Source organism: Felis catus, chromosome C1 (genome assembly GCF_018350175.1).
Source record: "Felis catus isolate Fca126 chromosome C1, F.catus_Fca126_mat1.0, whole genome shotgun sequence".
Lineage (NCBI taxonomy): Eukaryota > Metazoa > Chordata > Mammalia > Carnivora > Felidae > Felis > Felis catus.
The window spans coordinates 7,767,441-7,787,090 of NC_058375.1; the positions used below are offsets into that span (position 1 = coordinate 7,767,441).

At 53.1% G+C, this 19,650-nt stretch overlaps 1 protein-coding gene across 1 annotated transcript in view; it reads right to left on the reverse strand.

Annotated features, from left to right (window-relative positions):
* Positions 1 to 17,137, reverse strand: part of CASZ1 (castor zinc finger 1) — a 149,073-nt gene extending 131,936 nt beyond the window's left edge. The window contains exon 1 of the mRNA XM_045035074.1: positions 16,977 to 17,137. The gene's annotated coding sequence lies outside the window, so the exon portion shown is untranslated. The remainder of the gene's footprint in view (positions 1 to 16,976) is intronic.
* Positions 17,138 to 19,650: the final 2,513 nt, after the last annotated feature.

Genomic DNA, 19,650 nt, shown 5'->3' on the forward strand with positions numbered 1-19,650 from the left:
ACCACACAACCACGCACAATCACACATACACAATCACCCACACGCCCCCGTTCCCCACTCTACCCGCCCAAGGTCTTTCTTCCTGAATCTCATCCTCAAAATGTCTTCCAGTGGACATTCTAGCCCAACCTGGCACTGCACCTTGCTCCTGATTCATAAGGAATTCCAAGTCCCACGGGCAAAGAGCTGCTTCCGGGACACCAGGATGTAGGAATTGTATTTAAACCCAACTAGAAGTGGGGGCAATGGCTGTTGGCAGTTGGGCATTATCGGCCACAACAGCCAAGCGAAACACCCACGGTCACCAGAGCCCAACCTGGCTGTCTTTGCTCCAGCCCTTTCCACCCAGGCCCCTCCAGTCCTACCTTCATCAGGCTCTGGCCCAGAGATGAGCTTCCCAAAGTAGCTTTCTTATGCAACAAACAAAAGGCAAAACCCACTGCAAGAAGCAACCCCATGTACAAAACGTGAGGAGTTTTATTTGGTTCAACCTGGCCCACTTCATTTTTTTCTCCTTCTTTTTTTCTCCCCACCGGGGAAACAAAAGAAAGTTTGTTGGTGAGGCTCAAACGTTTCTTGGGCCTTGTCCGAGTTCTACCTTGTTTTTCTTTTCCTTTCTGTCTGCCCCCCGCCCCCACCCCGCCTTCCCTGCCTCCCCACCTTGAATAAATAAAGCACCCGAAGCTGGCACAGGCTGGTAAGTTAAGTACAAACTATCTCATAATTTTATAATTTTTTTTAACACACTGGCCTAGGGTTTTGGGCAAAGGACAAAAGCTATTGTTGAACAGCATAACACGAAGGTCTGAGTCACCGATACGCCTCGGCTTCTGGAGATCTCATAGGTTTCTGTGGCTGGCACAGCCGGTGAGCTCAGCACCCTGCGGGGGCCGTGGGTACAGGCGCCCTCACGCCTGGCGCTGCCCCGCCCCCTCCCCCTCCCCAGGCTCCCTACTGGGCCGCCATGTTGGCTTTGTCGGGTTTTAATCACAGGGGGAATTTAAAGAAAATGTTGTGAAATAAAAAACAAATCACCGTGGTCTCACCGCCCATGCTATAATTTTCATTTTGGAGGATTAGCTTCCAAGCTTTGTCCATCCGCATTTGTGATTTTTTTATATAGTTTCTATCATGGCGTTCACTTGGCCTTCGGTGTTTTGTTTGTTTTTTTTCGCTCACGTAATAAACATTTTTCCATGTTTCGAAATCATCTTCGACATTATTACTTGTACAGGTGACACAGTATTTCTTCCGCCCTGTTATTCTTGGGCTGACGCGATGAAGCCAGAGGGGGAGAAGGGGGCCGAGGGAGACCTTTCCGTGAATCGAATCATTTACACACACGCTTCTAGGCGAGGTGGGGGCTTTGCCTGAAAGAGCTGGGTCACCCTGGCCTTGGAGTGTGAACCCGGCCACGCACGCCCCTGCCCTCGTGCCCAGAGAGACGTTGGTTCCAGCCATGGCCTTCATCCCCACGCTGACCTTCACCCCCACAAGCTGTACTTCCTCTTTATGAAGCGCCCTGGCAGCAAAAGGCCCATGACAACACTCTGCTCTCCATTTTTATATCTGAATATCTCAAAGCACTTAGCAAAGACTTTCATTTTCTCATTACCCCGAGGAGAGGAGGTCATTCGGGAAAATGGTACAAATATTCCCATTTGTCAAAAGCAAGAAGGAAGTGAGTTAAAAGGAAAATTCTACCACTTAACTGTGCAAAACCAACCCAGGAGGGAACGCAAGGGTCTTCTCTGCCCGTCCATTCCCCCCAGTTGGCTTTTTCCAACGCCACTTCGGGAACCTCGTTACGGAAAAAGATGGCTCAGGGCCAAAGCCAGGTTTCCATTTTGCTGAGAATCAATCTGTGGCCCCAGCTCGGGGGACCTTCTCTCCCTCTTACTTCTCAGCTAAAGCCCATCCTCTCTTATGGTTATAATTACGTAAATTGCAGATTATACAAATATATACGGTCACCAAAGGAAAAAAAAAAAAAAAGAAACACCAGAAGGAAATACACTAAATACTAGAAGAGGTGAGAGTTAAACTACGCGTGAATTTTTTCCTTTATTTATTTTCAAAACCTATTTAAAATGCGGTTATATTTTGCAGGCACATGTTCCAGAGTCACGCCAGCCTGCACTGCAACTCCAGCTCTCCTTTAGCCAGCTGGGTAAACTCGGGTCAATTTCTTAACCTCTCTGAGCCTTATTTCCCGACCGGTGGTACAACAGGAGTCAAACCACGACCTGCCCTGTGTCCTTCAATCCCACGGAAAGTCACGGCACGGCGTCTGACACATAGTTGGTGCTCAGTAAAAATGTCTATTTCCTTCCTCTTTTAATAAGCTGCAAATGTAAAATCACCACGGCTTGCTTGCTGCCCCTTGGGGACAAAAGCAAGACGCTTCACCTGTATCCTCGCCAATTTCCTCTACATCTTTCGTCCCTTTTCCTGGCTCCCCTCGCTCCCTGAGCAAGCTCCCAGCACACAGACCTCAGGCTGCCGGGTCCCGGCTCTCCTGTGACTCTTCTGTGACTCACCTGCAGGGCTTGGAGGGGGGGCTCTGGACGACAGCACAAGCCCTGCTCTGACCTCTAACACCAGGTCAGGCCCAGGCGAGCCCCTCCAGGGAGTAAACAGGCCTCGTGCAAGGACTCGGCAGACACACTGGGCGATCCCCAGGTTTGCGCCTTCCTGGCAGCCGCCCTCCAGGAACAGGTGCCAGGCTGCAAAGGCCACCTGCTCCTGTGGGAGGGCAAGGGCCACGCTCCCGACCGCTGAGGGGAAGCCAAGGAGAACCAAGATGGCGCCAGCGCCTGGGAGCCAACGCTCCCCTGGCTCAGGGAGGCCAGCCCAGCCCAGCGGCTGCCACCTTGGGGGTCCGTGAACCCGGCCCTGGGTGCGGGAAGCCTTCTCCCTGCTCCCTCCAGTGCTCTGTACTCCTCTGGCTTGTTCTTGACTTTCACCCTGCTGGTTTGGCAAGTATGCTTCGGCAGAATTCTGGTGACCACAGCCTCTGGGCTGGGGTGCTAAGGCTCCAGCCTGGGCTGGGGCATCCTGGGGCCTGAACACGGCAACAGGCCTGAGCCCCTCCGCCTTCCTGCCTTCCTGGTAACAGCTGGCGTGCAAGGAATAATAGGTAGCAATAACAGCTACGTTGTTACCATGTGCCAGGCCCCATGTCAAGTACCTTCCCAGCATTATTCCATTTAATCCTTACAGCAGCCCTATGCTAGAGGCACCGTGACCGCTCTTCTTTTGCAAATGAGGAAACTGAGGCTCCCGATGGTTAGGGATGTGTCTAAAGTCACAGTGCCACAGTGACCATTACAAGGGCCAGGCTCAAGTAGTTGGCTGCTGACCAATTTACTGGTGTGGGCACCACGGGTGGCGGAAATACTGGGGGCTGGGGAGGCAGGGGCAGGGCCCACGGCATATACAAACCTCAAAATTGTAAGCCTCCTTTGCAGACCAGGCATGATACCAGCTCAAGACGATGCACGCTTTCCATTCAAGATAAAACAGGTCTCTAACGGGAGGCTGGAAGTGGGGACCACCAGACGAGGTCCCCACAGCCTGGGCCACCACCTCCCCAGTTGCCAGGAGCAGGTCCCATGGAAGCTGGTGGAGCCCAGCAAGGGTGGGGGCCGGGTGGGCCACCCGGGGCAGACAGTCTCCAATCGTGCTGAGCATAGCACATCGCTCCATTCAGGAACCCAGAGTAAAAATGTACAGCTGGGTCTAGAGTTGATTCAGCCTTTAACTCATTCGGGATCACTGGCGGAGCCATGGAGGCGATGGGGAGCGGGTTCGGCCGTCCCTGGGGGAGGGGGCAGGCTGGGGCAGAACCCCCACTGATAATGTTGATACATACAAAAAGAAACCGGAATTTTTTTTTTCAAAACCCCTCTAAAACCCCAACGAGCGAGCGTTGGGAGTTTAGGGAAGGATAAGTGAGTGTGTGTGAGGTGGGGGGCAGGGGTGGGGGAACTTGTTTTCTACCCACTGCCAAATTCTCATTTACTGTCAGCTCCAATCCATTCGGAACTCACTGACTCAATTGCCTTTTCACGGGGAAAGGAGCCGGCACAATACAGGGGACTTTTCAGCTCCACATTAGGACACAGGGCACTGGGCAATGTCCAGGAATAAACACACACGTCCCTCCCAGAGGCCACCACCCCCACCCCCAGCCCCAAACAATCCAGCCAGCCCCGCCTGGGCCACATCTGCTCTCCCCTATTTTAATACTTTGGTGTTTCGTTGGTTTTTTTGTTGTTGTTGGTTTGTTTGTTTTTTAACGTAGTTTGGCCAGCAGTGTGTGTGCGTGTGTGCGTGCACACATGGGCACAATTTTACGTGTGCTGGGAGGCGGGGCTCCCACAAGTGGAAGGGGCCTACAAGAGTTAATTCTAGGGTGGTTCCAACGCTTCTTCTGGCCCAAAGAAAAAAGGGATGGGGAGAGGTGGTAAGGGATCCAAAATAGGCTTCCAGAAGGCAGGGATGGGGGGGGGGGGTTGGGGGAGCTCATTTAAACTAATTCTGCAAAGTGTTGATTATAGGGAAATTAGCATTTGGTCCAGGAGTGTCCCTAAGAATGTGGCAGCCACAAAACCTCTTTGATAATCACATAAAAACAATATCAACAACGATAATATAGTTATTATAATAACCGTGGTCTCCATTTGTCAAATGGTCACTCTGTGCCCAGCACTGTACTAAGTGCTTACACACATCGCTCAGGTGAGGACTGCAAAGACCCGGTGGGGCAGGTACTGCCTACAAATCAGCACGTCCACATGCTCAGTTACGACCCTGCCCAAAGTCAAAAAGACAGAAAGTGAGAAAAGGCTTTATTTAAACCCTGTTCTGGGGGGCGCCTGGGTGGCTCAGTCGGATAAGCATCCGACTTCGGCTCAGGTCATGATCTCACGGTTTGTGGGTTTGAGCCCTGCGCTGGGCTCTGTGCTGACAACTTGGAGCCTGGAGCCTGCTTCGGATTCTGCGTCTCCCTCTCTGTTCTTCCCCTGCTCTCACTCTGTCTCTGTCTCTCTCTCAAAAATAAAGATTAAAAAAAAAGTTTTAAAAAATAAATACATAAACCCTGTTCTGCTAAGTGTAGACACGCCAGCTTGCTCTGGCCCAAAAGGGAGGAAAGGTGCACTCAATTCGAAAGGGAAGAAGGGCCCAGCACCACGCGGGCCTTGGCACCGGGCAGAGAGCCCATCTCCTGCCTCCATCACTGTCCCCTGGGGACTCATCCCTTTAGCCCAGGCTCCGAGCGAAACGCCCTTCCCTCTTAGGCCCTTCTTGTCCAATAGAACCTGATGTCATGATGGAAAGGCTCTTTATCTGTGCTGTCCAACACAGTAGCCACTAGCGGCTATGGAGTACTTGAGATGCGGCTGGTTCATTGGAGAAATGAATTTTCCTTTTTTTTTTAAGTTTTAATTTTATTATTATTTATTTTGAGAGAAGGAGAGCACACGAGTGAGGGAGGGGCAGAGAGAGAGGGAGAGCGAGAGAATCCCAAGCTGGCTCTGCACCACCAGCACGGAGCCCAACGCGGGGCTCAAACCCACGAACTGTGAGATCATGACCTGAGCCAAAACCAAGAGTCGGATGCTTGACCGACTGAGCCACCCAGGCACCCCTGAATTTTTCATTTCAGTTCATTTCAACTGCCACGCGGGAGGGTTACTGTACTGGAGAGTCCGGATCCAGAATCCTTCCAGCTGCCCCTTTCCCTCCCAGCCCGAGAGTCAGGTTGGAAAGAAACTTAAGAGCATCATAAGACAGAAACCCACTCAGAAGACCCCCATCTCTGCCACCAAGCCTCTCCTCCCTTCCGGCATGGATTTAAAAATCACTGGTCTGCCTCCAGTTTATCTGTCTCCCTCCCTCCCTCCCATCTTTTTCTTTTTTCTTTTCTCTTCTTTTCTTTTCTCTTCTTTCTCTTTTTCTTCCTTCCTTCTTTCCATTCCTTCCTTCTCTCCTTCCTTCCCTTTCCTTCCTTCTTCTCCTCTCCTCCCTTCCCTCCCTCCTTCTCATTCCATCCTTCCTTCTCCCTCCATTTCGTCTTCCTTCTTTTCTTCCTTCCATCTTTCCTCCCTTCCTCCCTTTCTTTTTCTCCCTCCCTCCCTTCCTTTCTTTCTTCGAAAAAAAAAAAAAAAAGCATCAGTTTAATTAGATAAATCCTCTGAGCACGTGGCCTGGAGTTCGTCATGGAAATTAACCTGCTCCCAGATCTCAGATAGTGAAACAAGAACTGGGGTGTTTTGGCATAGCACAGTGAAATGGGAGAGGCTGGTGGCGATTCATACACCTCATCCTCCATAAGTGCCCCTCGCCCCTCAAGTGCCCCCTGCTTTGCAAAGCCCCCATGTCCTTGCCTCCTTAGGTCACTGCCTCCAAGCCACCTCTGCTTCTTCTCCTGGCCCTTCCCTCCCCACCTCCACCCAGGCCTGGAGGCATGCCCCCCGCCCCAGGGCAGGATCACCCAAGGGCAGGGGGAAGCCTGGGCTGCATCCCCACCATGCCCCGCTTTCCCCAGCTCGACTCTCTTGCTGAGCACCGAGCTTAGCGCTTAGCGCTGGGTCGTCCCGGGCTCAGCTCAGCCTCGGCCCAAGGCTGGCCTGTTGTTCCTCGGATTTTCACCCCGCGGTCCCTACTGTGTGCTGTTTGTTCACCTGGCTAAGTGAATGCCAGAAATAACGTTCAAAGTAAAAACTCAGTAAAAGAAAAAGACCACTGTGCTCTCACTCGGGGCTCACAGGTGGGCTTCCAATCCCATTTTACAGATGTGCAAACAGAGGGGTAGTGAAACTGATCCCTGGGCCTCTGGGGCCCGCCGACACTCCGCATTAAGCCCACAGGCTGTGTGAACACAGGCAGGGTCCACCAGCACCTTGGGGCAGTTCCCAGGGGCTGCCCCCACCAACCCCTCATCAGTGTCCCCTCTGGGGTCTGACTCCAAATGTGGGCCTTCTGACTTAAATACCAGGAGACCTCAAGGTGGCCCAGAAAGATAAAACACAAAATCAGTTTCTAACACCACAGCACCCCACACCTTCGGGAGTCCCAGCCCCCAGATACAGAGAGCGGGTTCTCCCTTCTGTCTCGTCCACAGCACGCCCTGGTGGGCAGCAGGTGTGTCCACACTCACTCCCGTGTGAGTCTGAAACACACACAGGTGCCAGGCTGGTTCTAAGCACAAGCCTCAGCTCGTCTAATCCTCACATCAACCCCACGAGGCAGCCAATGTTATATCCCCATTTTACAGATAAGAAAACCGAGGCACAGGCTAGTTAAGTAACTAACGTAAGGACGTGACTTTGATCCCCAGCTAACTAATTCCAGAATGCATAATCTACAATCTATGCAGCGCCTCAGTGAATCCATGGCTCAAAACAGTTAAGTACACCCCACACCCTGAAAGGGGTCCCCCATACCGTCTGAAAAGCAACTGCCCCCCCAACTAACTCAGTCCCCAGCTCCCAATAATGAGAACCAAAGCACAACGTGATGTAAAAACGCAACCCCAGCACCACACTTACACACGCGCGATGTTCAGGCCCACGGCTCTCGGGAATGACTGATACCATATTATATGAAACTGGCTCATCTGACACAGAGGGCACGCTGTACGTGACTCTGTGACCAAGATCAATTCTCCATGACATTTCATGATTTCAAAGAACTTTCAGAGCTGCTAGGCCAGCCGACCAGCAGGGCGACCCCGTGAGGGAAGTAGGGTCAGAGGCCATTTGATAAGAGAGGAAACTGAGGCCCAGAGAGGTCCAATGACTTGCCCAAGACCACACAGCGGTTTAGTGCAGAGCCGGAACGGGAACGCCGTTCTCCTGACCCCTATAACCAGACCTCAGCGGAGCTCTGGACCACCCAAGTCTCACCCTGTCCCCTCCTGCCAGACCAAAGATGCTGGGCTTGGCCCATGGTCGCCCCCCCCCACTCAGGAATCAGATTTCCCTGAAATTCCCAAAGGAGCCCCCGGGCCTAGTGGGCCCGGAAATGGCCCTCACATAGCGAGCTGCACAGCTGAGCTCCCCAGGGGCGAGGGGGGCGGGCGGAGCGGGAGACGCTGGCACAGCCCCCGTGGGTACTCTGCCAGCAATTAGTGCTGGGGAAGAGTGCCAGCCTGGCAGAGCCGATTCCCCCACCCCTTCTTCTCATCACACACACACACACACACGCACACACACACGCACACGCACACACGCACACACGCTTACCCACCCCAAGACCAGCAGAGAGGCAGCGCGGCTTCCTTTCGGTAAATCTCATCAGCAAGGCACACAGGGCAGGCGATCTGGTCATTACTGCTTTTAAACAACAGAAAAGCAGCATCCACACGCCATTAACCCGTCCTGCTCTCCCTCCGGGTTTCACACCGGCTCAGTCACCAGCCTTCATCTCCAACTCCCACGCACCCCTTTTTGCATGCTCCCCAGAAGTTGCTTTCCAAAAGAAACATCGAGTTAAAACACACACACACACACACACACACACACACACACACCTGACTATGGTAAGTCAAACCTGAATTGTATCTCCTGCCCCTCCTCTGTCTCCAGAGAAAATCACCCATGGTTTGGACACGACCTTGGCTAAGACCATTCCTCAAATACCCTAGGAATCCTCCAGAATGCCCCTCCGGATCAGGAGAAGGCTGCCTTTGTCCTGTAGAGGGACATGTACCTGAGCAGCTATGGCTCTTTAGAGGGGAATCTGAGTCTGGGCCCCAGTCCACCTGCACGGGGCGGGGAGCTGTGTCACAGTCTGACCTGGCTCTGCTCCCCCAGTACTGAGGTAGGCAGGGATGGGAACGGACAGAACAGATTTTGCCTCCTCACTTGCCTTCCCCCCACAACGGTCCTGGAGAATTGGAAAGAAGCCCACCAGAGCAAGGGACCCTAGAGGGTCCTTAGCTGGGTTTATAAGATCTGCTGAAACCCCTCAAAGAATAAGTAGTATTTATGCTTATGAGACCTTTTTTTATTAAGAGGATTCTCAAAGGGGGCACACGAACTCAAAAGAGGAAGGAGCAGAGACCCCCCCCCCCACCATGGGCTCAGCAGTATCTCCTGCCCAACTGTCCCTCTCAAGTGGCCCTGCCCAGCTGCCTCCCTGGCCCCCCCCTCCTGGGCCTCCCCTTTGCCTGGCCTGGAAGCTGGTCACTGGGAGCGCTGGCCCCGGGAGCTGTGCCATGCTCCTGTGCCAAGGCCCACTCACCCTCCTGCCGGCCTGCCAGGGCTGCCCGCAGGCCCGGCAGAGGACAGGCCCGGCAGAGGCCACCAGCGGGGAGGAGAGAGGAAGCCAGCGGCTGCTCGTCTTGAAAAACCTCGAAGATCCTCTAAGCCACCTAGTGTCCGGAGCTGAGCTCTGGCCGCCGCTCTGTCCCTCCGGCTTACCAGAGCGGACAATGCAGGGGAGCCCAAGGGAGCGGGACAAGCCATCCACCCCCCAGACCTTCTCTAGGAACCTGAGGCCAGGGTGGAGGGGGGTTGGGGGGCGGACAGGAGCTGAGCCTGCCGGGGAGACGGTGCCCAGGAGGGAGCAAAGGCCCTGTGGCACCTGCTCCCCGTCGCAACCCAAGGCAGGGCCGACCCAAGGCAGATGCTTCCCTTATCCTAGCTAGTCACCCTCTCCTGGAGATCCCAGTGTCATCTCAGACAACCGTCTGGTCTGGGCTTCTATGGGCACCCCCCCACCCCCGCCACCCCAGCCTCCAGGTCTCCTGCAGAGCCTCCCAAACCCTGGGCCTGCCACTCCCCCAGGACTGCATGCCCCCCCTTCTCTGCTCTCTCTTTTCTCTGTGTCCTCAAGACTCCTCTCACCTTGAGAAGTGTTAGGATTACCCAGCATTTACACTCAATGCTCTCTCTTCTTTATTCCTTAAGGCTTATTAAGAATGATAATGAGTTCCGAAGGAGCCACACGTCTCTCTCTCTCTCTCTCTCTTCTCTATCCTTCCCTCTCTCTCCCCACCCCCCTCCTTGGCTCTCTTTCTCTACGTGTCTTTTCCACCAAAGACACACAGGACAAATCCAGACCAAAAGGAAAAAAAAAAAATTCCAACAATATGGAACAAGGGCACTTGAGGATTTATATTCAATAAACCCCTCTCTCTTCTTCCCTCTCCCTAGTTGTTCTCAATTATTCAGATTTAAAAAAAAAAAACTCCCCCTTCTCTTCCCCACCCTCCAGACCACCCCTCACTCTGCTGGACTTTGAGCAGGGAGAACTGTAGAAGGGGCCCGGCTTGCCCACACAACCTCGTTAACGTGCAGGCTCTTAAACGGTTGATTAATTTTTGCAGAATTTATGACAGGCGTTAGCTCCCCCCCCCACCCCCAACCCACACGGTGGCCTCAGCACCACAGCAACTTAACTTGGTGAACTTGAGTCGGGGGGCAGAGATGGGGCACCCCCCCCCCTCCATCCCCAGTGGCTTCCTGCATCTGGAACCACGGGCAGCCCAGCGACAGATTGAAGACACACAGGTGCCAAAGGCCGGGCAGGAGACAGACCCGCTTGAGGCACGGCGTCGACACCCACAGGGGAGATCACCAGGCGGCCAGAAGCCATGGTTAACTTTTCGCTATTCGGGACTTTTTAATTCCCAAATAAGGAAGCCATTGGAAAATAGGCAACAAGCAAACGAGCCCGCCAGCCTCCACGAATGCCCAAGTTCGCGCCCACCAAACCCCTCCGTGCATCCCAGCAAAGGGACCGCCTGATCGGTCTGCCGGGCTGCCCTTCAGAGAAGGGGAAGAACAGATCCTAATGAAATTACAGTTTTTAAAATGTCTATAAATTAAATCTCTCTCTCTCTCTGAATCTCCCCTTGAGCTCCCTCCTTTACAAGGCTTGTTTGCCTCTCCTCGGTTCGCTCTGCTCATGTCTGTTTTTCTGATATAGACATCAAGAGGTTACGGGCTCAATTACCACTCCGCTGGAGTCTCAGCACCAGACTCGCCTGGCCTTCTCTTCTCCTCTTCAGAAATCAGATACCAAAGAAATCTCTCTTCTGCTTTATATTTTTATTTTTAATGCCAAAAGCCTAAAGATTCATTCAGTTGACTCACAGCCTTTTTTAACTTACTTCAAATGGAGGGGTGGGGGGGTGGGGGAGAATATCCTTCTTCATTGTGTCCGAGTATAAATATAATAGAAATGCTTTTCTCTTTATCTCATTCCCCTTTTTTAAGGACACACACAAAACCTTAGGAATACGTGGAATTTCAAAAAGATGGAGAACAGAGTATAAGTGTGCTTAATTAATGCCTGCCTGTTGGCGGGGGGTGGGGGGGGGTGGGGGGGTGGGGAGCAAAAGAGAGTATCAGTTGGACATCTAGTATCTTTCTAAAGTTAAGGAATGACATCCTAAGACTTCTTATTAGCAAAAAGTCCACTTGAAAAGGGAGGAACATAAATGGTGATTTAAAAAAAAAAAAAAGGAAAACATTTCTTACACCTTCCCCAACACTGTCACTTAATACAGAAGGGAGATACGCTGGCTGTATAATTTTACATCCTCACAGAGCCATCCCCTTCAAAAATAAGTGAAAAAAAAAATCCAGGTCATCGTCAATCATCACAGTGGATTCCTGAGAAGCAGAAATCAGCTTTAGGTTGTACGGCTAAGGGAAAAAAACAACCCCTTTGCTATAATTCTGGAAATACTAAACCAGAGGGGATTCCAAAAGGTACTTTTCCAGGAAAAAAACACTTGAGACAAAGGCTGGAGAAAGCTGAAGCTCAAGGTGAATCAAAAAAGAAAAACTTTGTCTTTCCAATTAACTAGACTGGGAAAAAGAAGGGGGGGGGAACACACATTACTACCAACTCATTAATTCTTTCCTGTAAACAATTTAATTAAATTCTGCTAAATACAGGAGAAATACTCATTTTGGAGTGCTTCCCCCTTACCTCCAAAGCAAATTCCTTCAGGTTACTCCCCCCCACGCCAACACTTCGCCTTCCGCACAACCTTCAAATGGATTTCCAACTGCACTGCTCACGGCTGCCAGACTGACAGCCTCATATGTCTGGAAGCTGACACTTCAGCTTTTAAAAGAAATGGGGGAAAATAAGCTGTTGACTTCTTGGTTAAAGTATTTTCTTGTTCTAACTCATGTTCTTATGTCACTGGGCTAAAAAAAAAAAAAGAGAGAGAGAGAGAGAGAGAAGAGAGAAGAGAGAGATATGACTTTCCTTGAATGATCTGTTTAACCTAAGCCAGAGGAAAAAAAAGAAAGTCATTAATTACTTATGTGAGCTATTGCTTCAGAAAGACAATAAACCTGCCCGGTCGCCATGGATATGACATATTTGCTCTGAAAACAACACAATAATTAGCAAAGGGGAAAGATACAAGGAGAATATGCAAACTCCTGAGTTTAAAGCCACAGTGTGCTCTTTTCTCCCGTAAGCCTGTTCTGTTTGCAATCCAAATCAAACAAATTTTTAAAATATAGCAAAGGGGGAAATAGCAAGAATGGCTCCTCTCTCCTCTGAGCTGAGAAGCAACAACCACTCCACTCCCTTCCAAAAGAAAATAATGTAAAAGAGAACCAGGATGGCATGAGAGGGGGGAAAAAGTCAAGTATAGCCTCTGTTTTATTTCCTATAGCAGGGGTGGAGTCTGAGGTTTGTTTTTTCTTCTCTCTCTCTCTCTCTCTTTTTTTTTTAAGTGTGCTCTTATTTAGTTTTGGACCTTCTGGCCAGATATAAATTTATTTATGAAAGCCAAATGCCCTGTGTGTGGCTCACCCCTCCCCAAAGTAAATGGAGATGGGAAGGGGTGGAGGTGGGGGATTCTACTTGCAAAAGCCAAACAGTATACTCAGAAAGCATCAGCTCTAGAGAGGGACATCCACTCCCCCCACCTCCAAGAAAATGGAACCCAGGCCTTACTTTAAAATTAAAAATGCATTAAATGGTTTTACCTACAACTTCGTCCCAGAGGATCATTAGGAAATGCAATCGCTTTGTATCATATCTGTCAGCGTGATAAATATCTGAGTTCAGAGTAGGTTTGCAATTTTTCAGAGTGTCACAAACCAAGATAATTTTTTTCTGCCTTACTTTCTTAATTCACTGTACCCTCCTCCCCACCCCCCAAAGTCTACAGAAAAATACCTGAGGAGAGGAGGAGAAAAAGAGAAAAAGTTGATATGCTCTCATACACAAGACAGAGGTTACTGATATTCCCCCCAAAAGTGGAGAAATTAGGACTGCAAAATATTTGGGTATTAAAAAAAATTTTTTTTAAGTACTCCATTAAGTTTGAGTAAAAACTTTCCCCCTCTTCCCAGAGGCTAATTTTCCAAAAACAGATGGTCAGGATCTAAAAGAGAAGCAAATATACCTCAACCCCCACAGGCAGAGAAATCTAACTTTGAACTTCTTTTTAAATTAAAAGGGGGGGGGGCAGATAAACTATTAATAAGTATGAAAAATTAGCTGAGCTACAAGTTTTGTTTTTCTCACTAAAAAAATTCTTTAAACACAGGGGAACAGATATAAAGGAGAGGTTTACATTTGACTTTCTATTTTTTTTAACAATAGTTGTTTTTGTGTGTGTGTGTGTGTGTGTTTTTAGATTGGACTCTTTGATCTTGAAAGAATTTTGCTCTTATAAGATGGGGAAGGGGGGGCGGTGAAATGATCTGTTTTAAATGATGATGCAACTTAGGCATCAAAGCCTTCGCTCTCTTCTAGCCATAATAAACTGTACTTGCCACAAAGCGCGAGTCTCCCGGCTCCTCTCCTTCGTAAGAAGGAAATAAAAAGCACTGAGACTCAGGGAAAGACTCGAAGTGTCTGCAAGGTGCAAAGTCTAAAAACAAAAATCAAAAAGAGAGGGGGAGAGAGAGAGAGAGAGAGAGAGAGAGAGAGAGAGAGAGAGAGAGAGAGAGGCACTGCCCCTTTAAACGTTTTAGTGCATATGGAGTTTGATTTCTGAAAGAGATCAGTTTAACATCTCCATAGAAACCAGCAACAGATTATCATCAACAGAATAAATAACTAGTCTAATAAATTAAACAGGAGGCATAAGATCGCTGGAAACCTGATTACTGAAGTTCAACAATATTCCCCATAAACTCTCGTTAACCGCCTCTAAGGTGGCTAACAAGATGGGGGCGGGGGGCAATCTCTCTAGCTCGCGGGATTCCGGAGAGAGAGACGGTGGCGGCCGCCGGGAAGGGAAAAGTTCCCCACCCTGCCCTGCAGAGGGTCTGAGAGCTCCAGTGAAGAGCAAACCACAAAGCCGAAGTTTAGGAAGTGGGAAAGCCACTGGCGTCGGGGGAGGCAGCGCGAGTCGCCGGAGATGGCCCGGGACGCACCTCCTGGCCGCCTCCGAGGCGCAAACCCGGAGCTTTGCGCTCGGGCGCCGAACGGCCCAGCGCCCCCTCTGGGCACGTGGAGCGCAGCCCGGGCGCAGCCCCCGGGGACCAACTACCCCCCTCACCACGCCCGGCGCAGCTGCTCCTGCTCAGCCCGGACAGCTCCCTTTAGGACGGCGACGTGTGTGTGGTGTTCGTGTGTGTGTGTGTGTGTGTGTGTGTGTGTGTGTGTGTGCGCGCGCGCGCGCGCCGCGGGGAGGGGGGGGGGCACCAATTTACCCGGCGATCTGTTTTCCAGTACCCTCGCGCGCTCTTACCGCGCGCTTGTACCAGCTTAGAGACGTCCTAAATTTCCCAACTTTGCTCCGCGACTACCCTGGCCTTTCTCCCCTCGCCGCCCCCATCTCTTTGAGTCTACCGGGTGTTGGCGGGACAACCACACAGTCTGGAGGTCGTGCCCCCAGACTCCGCCGGGGCAGCGACGAACAACCCCCCTCGATCCAGCTGGGTTTGGGGGAGCTCCAGGCTTGTTTTCGCTGCTTCCCTGGTGGACAAATCATACGCACCCGCACACGCACCCGCACCCTCCCCAGCGTGACTGGAAGGAGGTCCTCGCCGCACCCAGGGCCCGCTTCTCAAGCTGAGTCTGGGTCCGGAAGAACTTGTGGAGAGGGAGAAGCAGCCCCCTGCCTCCCTCGGCACTCTTCTCCGCCCCCAACTTCGGACCTGGGTCGGGAACGACTTGGAAGAAGAATCTGCGCCCACCCCCTAGAGAAAAATCTATTATTATTATCTTAATCTACGCCCCCAAAGTGTCCCTCCCGCTGTGATTGACGGCGCATACACCTGTTCCCCTCGCCGAGAAGCTCCCAACGCTGGGGACAGACATTCGCCCAAATGCTCCGCAGAGACCCAGCGCCGCTCGCCACCCTTGCCCGCCAGCCCCCGCCCGCCGCCCCAGCGCGCCCCTTGCCCGCACCTTGCCACCCGAGCGGCCGCCCCCTCCCCTCCCAGGCCCGGCTCCCCGGCCCGCCCGCTCCCGGCCGCGCTGGCTTCGGAAAGAGAGAAAGAACAGAAAGCAAAACTTCCTGGCGGCCGACGGCCATCAGCTGCACATTCTGCAAATGCCACCGAGTAAAAATAAACCGGCCGCCGCTCCGCCCGGCCGGCTCACCCCGGGCGCACGACTCGGCCCCCTGCCCCGGGAGCTCCCTGACAGTCTGTCCGACCCGATATACCCCATTCCCGCGCGCCCCCTGGAGCCCCGCTTCGCGACACTCCTCTGCCAGCCACCACGCGCTCCTTTGCCCTGAAGGTCGACCCCAAGTGACCGGGTGGTCCGGCCCTCTCCCCTTTGGTGCCCTCCTGCTCCCCTAACGAGCTACTCTTCTCTGTCCTCCAACTCGTGCCTCTTTCAGCCGTGCGTCCCTAGATTTAGGGTTTTCTTTTCCCCAACTGCTAAGCCCCGAGGTCACCCTCAGCCCACCCTGGGGGCACAGACCCCGCCAGACCCTCGCCCACCGCGGCCAAGCCCCCTGGGAGCGCACCGCTCCACCCGCCTGCCGGCCCGCCAGCCCAACGTCCCACATCCCCGGGCGCAACTTCTCTCCCGGCGCACACAACAACCGCGGCAAGTCCCCGGAACTTTTCCCCGGACCCAGGCGGCCGCCGGCGGACAGCCGCACGGCCCTAAGCCGGTGCCCCGGCTCCCTGTGCCCAGCACTGCCAGTCCTGCGCCCGGGGACGCTGGGGTGGGGGTGGGGGGAGTGAGGAGCGCCACTTGCCGCGCCCGAAGCAGCGCACTTGAGACAAACTTCCCAGGCACAAATGAAAAAGGGGGCGCCGCTCCCCCCAGCCAAGCAACCCACTGCCTTCGTTTTCCCACCCGGAGGCACCCCTTGGCACCCCGCGCCTAAGTGAACACTGCCTACCTCTGCCGGTAACACCTACACCCTGGTATTGGGGCACAAGAGTCGGCTGGAGGGGTTCCCCACCCACCCCTTCCCCTGGGCAAAGTCTTGCAAAGTCACCCCAGGCACCCCTCACCCCTGCCTCCTTCTCTGCCCTGGCGAGCGCACGAACCCCTGCAGCCGGGGTGGGGGGGGGGACGCAAGGGGAAGGAGTGATTACCCGGTACTGGCGAGCACCTGCCCCCCCGCCCCGAGCCTGCAGCGCGGGGGACGCCCCCACCCTATTTGTAAAGTCCTGCACTCACGCCTGGCACCTCCCCCTCTTCTCCCCTACCCCGCCGCCCCCTCAGCTGGAGTAGGTGACCCCCCGGAGCAGCAGCCCTCCCCTCCCCCGGAGCCGCGCGCTGGGCATTCCCCTGGCCGCGGCGGGCGACGCGCCGCCCCGCGCCCGGATGCCAGCCCTCCGTGCCCCCTGCCTCCCGCACTGCCGGAGTTGGGTGGCAGCCGCCGCGCGCAGGCAGGCTGGCTGGCTGGCTGGCTCGCTCGCTCGCTCGCCCGCTCCCTGCTGCAAGCGGCAGCCTCGGGGGTGGGGGGCTGCACCGGGACAGGGGGCGAGGCGGGGAAGCACCCCGGGAGGCCCCCGGAGCTGAGGGGCGTGGGGGAGCCGCGGCGGAGGGAGCGCCGAGTCTCTTACCTGCACTTGGGGCGGCTTTGGGTGACTTTCCAAGTCCGGGGGAAAAATGTGTGTGTGTTTGGGATGGAGCGCCGCGGGCGCGCATGCGCTGCCCAAAGTTGCCGGATCCCGGATTTTTCGCTCCCAGTCTCCGCTCTCGCCCGCTGTGATTATGGAATTCTCCGCGGCCGAGCGGGCGAGTGGGTGGCATGCAAAACCCGGGCCGGATCGCAGGGCCGGGCTCCGCTCCACCCTCACACCCCCAGACCTTCCCCTCCCTGTTTCTTCCCACCCACCGCCCGGGCTGAGCTCGGCTTGTGAGCGCAGCTAGACGCGGCCTGCGGAGGAGCATCTGAGCGCACGGCTCTCTTTTGCGGCTGGAGAAGCTTTCTACCCGCACCGCCCCCCCCCCCACCCCCAACCCAGTTGAGTGGAGCTGAGGCTGGGGGACAAGAGAGGAGGGACAGGAGTGGGTTGCTTTCACCTGTTCCGATCCCCCGAGAGCCAGTCTTGCTTCTCACTTTCCCACTGAAGAACTAGCTCTTTTCTACAAGTTGGAATGTTAGAATTGCCGAACCCAAAGGAACGTGATGTTCTCACTGTTTGATATCTGCTTTGCACTTACTCTTTGCAAGGGAGTTCTTCATTCAGCCCATTGTGCAGGAAATAAATCCTTAAGTGAGCAAGATAGACCATGAAGAATGAACTTGACTGGGAGTGGGGGGGGGGGTGCGGTGAAGGTAATGAACATGAAAACAAATGAATAATATTTCAGAGAGTGAAAGGACCCATGAAGAAAATAAAGCAAGGAAATAGGATAACGTGTTTGGGGAGAGCTAATTCACCTCTCTCAGGTGACAGGAGGGCCTCTTTGAGGGGAGGAGACCTTCCTATTCCACCAGAGAAGCCACCCCCTTTTCTCCCTTTGCCCCTGCTGCCCACCTCCCAGTTGGTCTGAGGTGGCCATACTGGGCTGAGCTTGGAGGTCAGCTACAGTCCTGGCCCCATGGTCCTGCCTTTCTCCATCAGGCCACCCCTGTCCTATGAGGCAGTGAGTCATTGTACCTGTTTTTTCTTCTTAACAACAGCATGATGGAAATAACGTCAGACGTGAAAGAAATGGATAAACACTCAGACTGAGAGAGAAGTGAAAAATTGACCACAATAGTAAACGAAATAGCTAAATGATTTGTCGAATAAATGAATACAAATTCAAAGTATGACCCACAGTTTGGAGACGTGCTCAACAGAATGCATTAAACTAAGAGGAAATACCGCAGGCTGGTAAATGTTATTGCAGGCTGGTAGGTAGACTTTGGGGCCTAATCTGCAAGGTTTCGGCAAAGCTTCTCAGGACTGGAAGTAACCAGAAGCCCTGGATGGTAATTACCCAAGACAGATATCTGCTGGGATGCGTTCCATGCCCTGCTTTAAGCTTGAAATTAATTGGTTAATGGATAGAGACTAGGGACTCCATGGTCCTCTGGCCCTGAGTGGCCAGGATTGGCCCTGTCCCCTAATAAAGCCTCCAGATTTGGGACAGGAGGCCCAACCATCCCCATATCCCTTAGTTGCTGAGTGATCTCTACTTCTTTTAAATTGGCTGAGAAAACACACACACACACACACACACACACACACACACACACACACACAAAACCCTCAAAAATAGACCTTGTCTCCTTACCACCTGGAATGGGTCTGAGAATCCCATGTTTGGGATTAGTCCAGACCAGAAGGCCAGATTTAGGAGTGAGACACACTTCTCAGGTTCATTTCGTCTTCTCCCCTCTTTACCCCCGTAATTAATAGGAAGCAGCAACACCTTGACAGTTCCCATGGACCACTGACCCATTGCCACCCCACACCATCAAATCAGTCCTCAGTTCCAGGAACTGGCTGCTGGCCTGCCTCGCCTAAGACCCTGTGCCTGGTGACTCAGCAGAGCACACAGCCCCAAAGAGCTCAAGCCCTATCCTGCCACTGCGCAGAAGGAGAAACTGAGGCACAGTGAGGGTACTGACCTGAGAAGTGGCGAGGCAGGTTTTCTCGCTACTGATTCGAGGCTAATTCCACTCCTGGGGCCGTATAAAGAAGTGGGTGACGGCTTGTGTCTGGTGGTCAGACCCCAGTCACTCCCCAGCAAGGTGATCTTGGTAAGGCATTTTGACCCCTCTGCGCCTCAGTTTCCTCAACAGTAAAATGGGCATAATAAAAACGTACTACTGCCTGGGCTTGTTGAGAGGCGAAAATGAGTTAATGCAGGAAAAGTGCCTGAGCCAAGCTGGTGATCGATAAATGCCAGTAATTGTCATTGCTCCTTGGGACATCCAGTGCTCCTTCTACTTCTCATTTCTTCCTGCCCTCTCTCCCTTCTTTGCCTCTGTCCTTTCTTCCTCCAGAATGCGCTGGAGGAGTCCTGCTCGCTCGCTCGCGTTCATTCGGCAGGCTTCGGTGGAGCCCCAGCGAAAAGTAAGCAGGTCCTTCCCAGGGAAGACAGGTGAACCAGCCAGGCCCTGCCTCTGAGGAGCTGCCGAGAAACTCACTGGTTTTCTCCTTCTCGCTTTCTCACTAGAAGGTTCACCCCTCCCAACAGCCACCTCTCAAGCCACAAACTTTTATTAAGACATTTATTCTTCCCTCCGTGTTTTTTTTTCTCAGATACTTTGCAATTCTCCCATCCTCCAGGGAGTCT